This window comes from Penaeus vannamei, chromosome 23 (genome assembly GCF_042767895.1).
Source record: "Penaeus vannamei isolate JL-2024 chromosome 23, ASM4276789v1, whole genome shotgun sequence".
Taxonomy (NCBI): Eukaryota; Metazoa; Arthropoda; class Malacostraca; order Decapoda; family Penaeidae; genus Penaeus; species Penaeus vannamei.
Genome location: NC_091571.1, coordinates 27,459,005 through 27,466,504, shown reverse-complemented (window position 1 = coordinate 27,466,504; position 7,500 = coordinate 27,459,005). Strand labels below are relative to the sequence as shown.

The 7,500-nt window shown below is 41.3% G+C and overlaps 1 protein-coding gene across 5 annotated transcripts in view; it reads left to right on the top strand.

Moving 5' to 3' along the window:
- LOC113816127 (T-complex protein 11-like protein 1) overlaps positions 1–7,500 on the top strand; it is a 48,772-nt gene that overhangs the window by 19,041 nt on the left and 22,231 nt on the right. The window contains exon 1 of one of the 5 annotated variants that reach the window (XM_027368150.2): positions 2,530–2,833. The exons of 1 other annotated variant lie outside the window; for it this stretch is intronic. The gene's annotated coding sequence lies outside the window, so the exon portion shown is untranslated. Of the gene's footprint in view, positions 1–2,529; positions 2,834–7,500 lie in introns of those variants that run through there. 3 more of the 5 variants (XM_027368149.2, XM_070137842.1, XM_070137843.1) reach the window with 3 other exon arrangements.

Below are 7,500 nucleotides of genomic sequence, written 5' to 3'. Positions count from 1 at the left end.
GAGAGAGAGAGAGAGAGAGAGAGAGAGAGAGAGAGAGAGAGAGAGAGAGAGAGAGAGAGAGAGAGAGAGAGAGAGATTACAGGATACTTGGATTACAGACAATTACTACCGACACACACACACACACACACACACACACACACACACACACACACACACACACACACACACACTGTTGACATGTAGACACGGTACACACACACACACACACACACACACACACAATGAGAGGGAGGAAGGAAGGACACACACACAAACACACACACACACACAGGAGGAAGGAAGGAATGGGGAGAGAGAGAGCAATATAAAACACACACACACACACACACACACACACACACACACACACACACACACACGCACACACACACACACACACACACACACACACACACACACACACACACACACAAAGAGAGAGAGAGACACACAGAGACAAACACACACACACACACAAAGAGGGTGATTACAGAGAATTACTACTGAGACACACAGCCAAACACACACACACACACACACACACACACACACACACACACACACACACACACACACAGAGAGAGAGAGAGAGAGAGAGAGAGAGAGAGAGAGAGAGAGAGAGAGAGAGAGAGAGAGAGAGAGAGAGAGAGAGAGAGAGAGAGAAATAAGTGATAAGTGATTACAGACCCTTACTACCGACACAGTATAAAATGTTGAATTGAATCATTAGAAATCTTATTTTGTCTATTAAAAAGAAGAAGAAAAAAAAACGTAAGTAGAGTCTAAAAGGTACCAGGCTTTTGTACCCGAGTTACGGCGTTAATATTGTTTACAGCCAGCGAAGGAAGGATGGTTTATTTGCCTCAGGTTGGTGTTGTACTTACGTCGATAGTGAACTTTTCCATGCGCGCTCGCACACACGCACACGAAGATGATATACATGTTTATGTGTGTGTGTGTATATATATATGTATTATATACTTATACATATACACACATATACAGATCCATACACTTAACACACAAACAAACACGCGCACACGCACACACACACACACGCACACGCACACGCACACGCACACGCACACACACACACACACACACACACACACACACACACACACATACACGCACACACACGCGCATGCGCACACGCACGCACGCACGCACGCGCGCACACACACACACACACACACACACACACGCGTATGTGCACACGCGCGCACGCACGCACGCGCACACACACACACACACACACACACACACACACACACACACACACACACACACACACATATATATATATATATATATATATATATATATATATATATATATATATATATATATTCCACAAATAACCACTGCGGTTTTTCATCAACGGTTTACCACATCAATCATTTCAGAATTTGTGTCTCACGTTTAAATCTTATATAATGTAAATTAATGGGGAGATTATTTATGCACCATGAATATTTAGGGCTTCGCGTGTTTACCTTTTCGCTTTTGGACTTATGATATAAAACACGTAAACCGGATGACACAGTTCAGGTTCGAGCACAACGCTGCAAAGAGCGCATCCGTTCACATCTCGTTTCTTTTGTCACTGTTTCTTCTGTTTTCGTCCGCTATCTTCTCTCCATCCATCATCTGTGTTTCGTGAGGGATTTCCACCATGGAGGTATTAATTCTGTGATAAATGACATGAAGAAGAAGAAGAGAAAGAAAAAAAGGATGGTTTGTGGCCGACAAAAGAGTAACAGGTGAATGGGAAAGAAAGACAAATAGGGCAGGAAAGGAAAAACATCCGACACAGTTTCACGTAAACATACGCGACTTTATAGCCGATGTCATGTTCGCTGTCAATGCACTCCCGGCGCTCGTGAGAACAGTAGCGGGGGATTTCTTGCTTTCTTCCTTTTTCGGCATCAAAACGGGCGCACGCAACATGCATTCCGTCAACGCTTATCATCCTCCGCTGCAAAACGTACTTCCCCGCGGCACGGAAACCCGACCACGTTATCATAGGCAGCGTAGCATGAACGCGCCGTTTGCATATAGCCACATTCCAAGCGGTTTGGTTTTAATCGTTCCCCAGCTGGCGCATCAGCAGCAAAACCTCCTTTATTTTGCGAAGCCTTTTGTTAACTTCCTTGATCCGCTATCGGGTAAAGCCTGCCCGGCGTCAAAATACCTGCGTCGAATCAATGAAAGAAAAACGATGGTGAATATAGGTCTGCTAGCGTGCCAAAAGTAACTGGTTTTCCCCCGCGGTGTGCCAAGGAGTGCCAAACTAGAGAGAGACACAGCACACCTAAGGCACTTGAGGTATGTCCTGGCCGTATATGTTTCCGACGAAATCATGTTGTTTTTGTCGATATCTTTCATGATGAGGGTAGAGAAGAAAAAAGGTCTCCACGGCGACTAGTCCATGGAACTAGAGGAGCTAACTGTCCCGGATTCGTAGATCGAAAGCTCTTATCACTATATTCACTATAATTTAAGTTATCGCACTCCTTAAAGCGGCGGCGGCGGCGGCGGCGGCGTGTACTCCACAGAAGAGCGTCACGAGCGGCGTTCTGGCAACTGTGGCCCCGGGATCCGCTGACGAGCCAGTATGTAGCCAGGTCGTCGAGGTGTAGAGACTTTAGTGTTTACTTGACGTTCCCGCAGTGTACGTTCCTCGCTCTCTCACTCACATACCTCTCGGTTTCCTCTGCTACGGAAACAGACTCCCCGGTTATCGTTGGAAAATTTGCAAACCAGATCTTGGACCGTGGAAATAAGGCCAGCTCTACGGGTCTGTGGCACGAGAATACGTTACCTGACATCTGAAACAGGTACATTTCAGGTACATTTATTTGTTAATTGCCATACTGATATCACCTCATTTATCCGACTCTAACGCCAATGTCTTCCTATGTTTCACTTGTGGTTAATACTCGTGGCTTATGAATTACATTTTCCTGACACCGCTATTTTACATCCAATTTGTGCTCTTTGAAATTTCACCCTTTTTAATTACAGTATTAAAGTCAGTGCTTCCCCTTCCCTCTCCCCTGCCCCTCCCCTTCGACCGGTCCCTGTGTAATCGAAAATTGTTGTACTACAATTAAACCATGGATTTCTGCACTAAGGCCTAGGATATCCGGATTTGGGGCGTGGCTAATCAATTATTAAAAAAAGGATAATATATTAAGTGTATGGAAGAGGAAATAGATGCGAGATAATGTCAAGAAACCCTTTAATTTTTTTTTCTAAGGTTCGTAGAGTACCAATTCAGCTTTAATAGTTTGTGTTCTCTTTAGTGGAATCTTATTAAAGTACTGTTGCTACTAATCTCATATTATGCAAAATAGAACAAAAAGATATGTTTCACTAGAGACGATTCTGTAAACTGAAATAGGCTGAAATAGGGCGAAACATTTAACATTGCTCGTAGAGTGAATTTCGCAAAAGTGTTTTCAAAAAGATCAGGCTATGATATTGAATCAGAAACATGCAGTTTGTAAGAAAGTTTATTTTTGCCTCTGTGAAATTGACAGGGTTGTCCATTTTCTAGTTTACAGAAGACAAAATATCTAACGATCTTTACCACGGCAATAAAAGAAAATAGAGAATAAACAGACCATTATATAAAAAGAGAAAGCAATAAAAAGAAAGATAATGATAATGGATATGCTAACAACAGTATTTCGGATGATAATGAGAACAAGTTATGATTGTGATAAAACTGATTTAGATTATGACATGAGAAGCGTTGTGCAACAGTAAATGAGAGCGGAAAGGGAAAGAGACCAACATAAATATTCATATCAACAGGGTTGTATGTCTTATCTTTTTATCTACACGTCCATATCTGTATAGAGGGAATACTGATGATAATGATAATAATAATGATTGTAATAATAATAATAATAATAATAATAATAATAATAATGATACTACTACTAGTACTACTAATGATAATAATAATAAAAGTAATAGTAATATCAATAACAATAAAATCATTATATTAACAACAATAATAATAATGAGGATAATAATAATAGTAATAATAATGGTAATGATAATAGTAATAATAACGACAACAACAACAACAATAACAACAACAACAACAACAACAACAACAACTACTACTACTACTACTATTACTACTACTACTACTGCAACAGCAACAACAAAAATAATGATAATAATAACAACTTAAGAATAGAATACAGATGGAGAGGCAGATAAAGATACACAAAGAAAGATGTAGAAAAACTTTAATATAAGTTTAGCATTTGTTTTCATTAGATTCTAATCATCATTAATGACATGCGTAGTTAGAATATCTCGATGATTATTCGATCAATTTGAATCTATTATATATATTGCGTAGTATTATTCATAGTTCACACACGTTCGCATACCCATTCAAATATACTCGTACAACCACACACCCACAAAAATACGCGTGAACGTTCATATTTACATATTTGCTCGCCGAAAATACACTAAACACGCCCGTACGCTCACGCACACCCGCGCACACGCACACACATACGCACGCACGCACGCACTCACGCACGCACGCACACACACGCACACACACGCACACACACGCACACACACGCACACACACGCACACACACACACACACACACACACACACACACACACACACACACACACACACACACACACACACACACACACACACACACACACACACACACACACACACACACACACCAACGAAACCATACACACTTCCATGCAAAGAATAGAAGAATAAAAAAAAATTGCATACATCAGCTGTTTTACACCATGTCCACACAAAGGCCTGGGATGAACGGAAGCATCCATCACACCCGCTCGTGAACGGGTCAGGCCAGCAAAGTGTGACGCCGAGAGATGTCACAAGGGCTAGTCGATGAGAGAGAGCGAGAGTGAACGTGTAGGTTTAGGGGTGCTAGTTAATGGGAAAAATAGGTCTAGTAGATGTTTAAGGGTACTAGTGAGGGAGATTGATATGGGACGGACGCTAGTAGGTGAGAAGGGAAAGCTAGGCTGAATTAATAGGTGGAAAGAGGTGCTAGTAGGTCAGAGAGGAGAGCTATGGGGGCTATTAGGTGGGGAAAAAATGTTAGCTAGATTTAATAGATAGGAAGAGTTGATAGGTGGTTATAAATATGAATAACTAGTTAGGTGTAGCCCAGTGAAAGGAGAAAAGTAGGCCTAGTAGATGTATAGTGATTGCTATTGGTGTAGGAAGAAAGCTAGTTAGTGGGCGAAATAGGGTGCTAGTGGATGAAAAGGGAAGCTCAGTGGGTGGAGAAAGAGAGGGAAAGTAGTGTTAATAATAGACGTGACAGTGATGATAATAGAAGGAAAGGAGCTAGTTGTAGGAGGAAAGAAGTAACAGCTAAGAAGTCAATTCCATGGCAGCGAGGGAAGAGAGGATGAAAAGGGAAGCTCAGTGGGTGGAGAAAGAGAGGGAAAGTAGTGTTAATAATAGACGTGACAGTGATGATAATAGAAGGAAAGGAGCTAGTTGTAGGAGGAAAGAAGTAACAGCTATAAAAAGTCAACTTCCATGGCAGCGAGGGAAGAGAGGGATGGGAGAGTTAATAGTTAAATAGTTAAATAAATAGTTAAAAATATCGGGAACGAGGGCTAGTAGATGTATATTGGGGGAAATTAACTAGCAGGGGGCGAAGAGAGCTAGCTGGAAGGGAGGAAGGGTGCTAGTGGGCGAGAGAAGAACTAGCGGTGGGACGGGAAGTGAGAACGGAAGTGATCCGTCATTCTACTCGCTGGCAACACTGACCAGCTCATGACCAAATGGCAACAGTGCTATCCTCACTTGCAAGCTTAGCCGGTAAATCAATGTCATTTATCGAATCAACAACAAACAAAGCCGAAAGAACTGTCACTCACCGGGGAAAAAACGTTGGCAACACTTCACTTTTAGAAACAGCTAATAAAGAATCACTTAAAACAATTAACAATTACTGTCACTCGGTCGTGAAAAACTGGCAACGCTGCCACTCAGGGAAACCGTGGCAGCAATTCTATAAACAAACAAACAACAATTTTATCGCTTTAGTCTAACAGAGAATTTAAAATATCATTGCTTTCCCACATGCACGTTTACTTAGTGACATAAATAAACTCCTCATGGTTGCTCTTAAATGTTTATAATACTGATATTCTCATGATCTTTATCCTTGCCTATCCCAGTGCGTGAGACATCCAAGAGGTGTTTAAATGACCTGCATCATGTAATAGTGCCGAGCAATGGCATACTTTTAGCGTTGCTTCTTGCAGGCTTTTACATGTGCTGTGTTATTTATTTTGAAAACCAAGAAAGAGTTGTGTATGCTAGTGTTGATTTTCTTTGTGCCCCTGTATTGATCATTCAAATACATTTACTTTCGTAACATTGATGTAGAAATACGGTGATAGTGATATAAAAACGATCGTAATGACAAAAAAATGGTGTCTCGATTTTTCTCAGTAACGACATAGCGTCCTTGAGGCAGCGACACCATTGTTTTGGCAACACGGTGATGGTGGAGTTCTGGTAACAGTTACCCTCCAGTGATATACGTTGGCGGATACGTTCATTGACAAATCCCTGAACTGGATATCACCTTAAAATTATGAGAGTTTGAAAGGAAAATCCAAAGCACCATTCGTTTTTTTAAATCTTTTGAACTCTAAATGAATAATGATGAGGCAACGTCGCCGTGATATTTTGCCGTTTGATTACATATTGGATAATGACTGAACTGAGCCCATGAGACCGTTATTTCTATTTATATCTGCCTACCCGTTTGTTTGTTGAGTTACTCCTCCATTTGCATTTTGCTAGAATTGCGTTTAGACTTCTCGGTTCCCTCATCTTTAAAAAATGCACCCAGCTCCGAGAATTCGCCAAACGCCATTACTTCACGAGGCGCAATTTTCACTTTTTTCTCCCTTGCCTCATTTCCACCATTCCTCCAAGTCACGGGAATATAGATTTTCGAATGAAAACACATCCCTCTCCCAGATTAAGGTTAAACCATTACCATTTATTTTCTTAGAACGTAATTAATACAGCTCCCTCTAAAATAAAAAAAAAGTAGAAAAAAGCATTACGGCAAAACCAAATAGAAAGGAATTCCTTCGTACTAACTTCTTTTACCCAAAAGCGAGAGAAAGATTGATCAGTTGTGGTCCATCAGGCGTGGTCGGGTTGTGTACCGTCACGTTGGTATTGATTGTAGACCCCTGTAGGTACCTCGAGGCCCTCGGGTTGGCTGACTCCCGCCCTGGTGTTATTCGCATTAAAGGTCGCTGAGATCGATCTTTAAACCGACCGTTTCCTGTTATCTTTAGCAAAGGCGTGGGGGATCGATGCGCGTGGTCGGAATATGAAAAAAACGAAATTATGACGAAATTAGTGAGGTTTATGCGTGAAGAAGGAGAGCAATGGGTTATTCTTGCAAATAACGAACCTTTAAATTTAGAATATAATTTATGAAG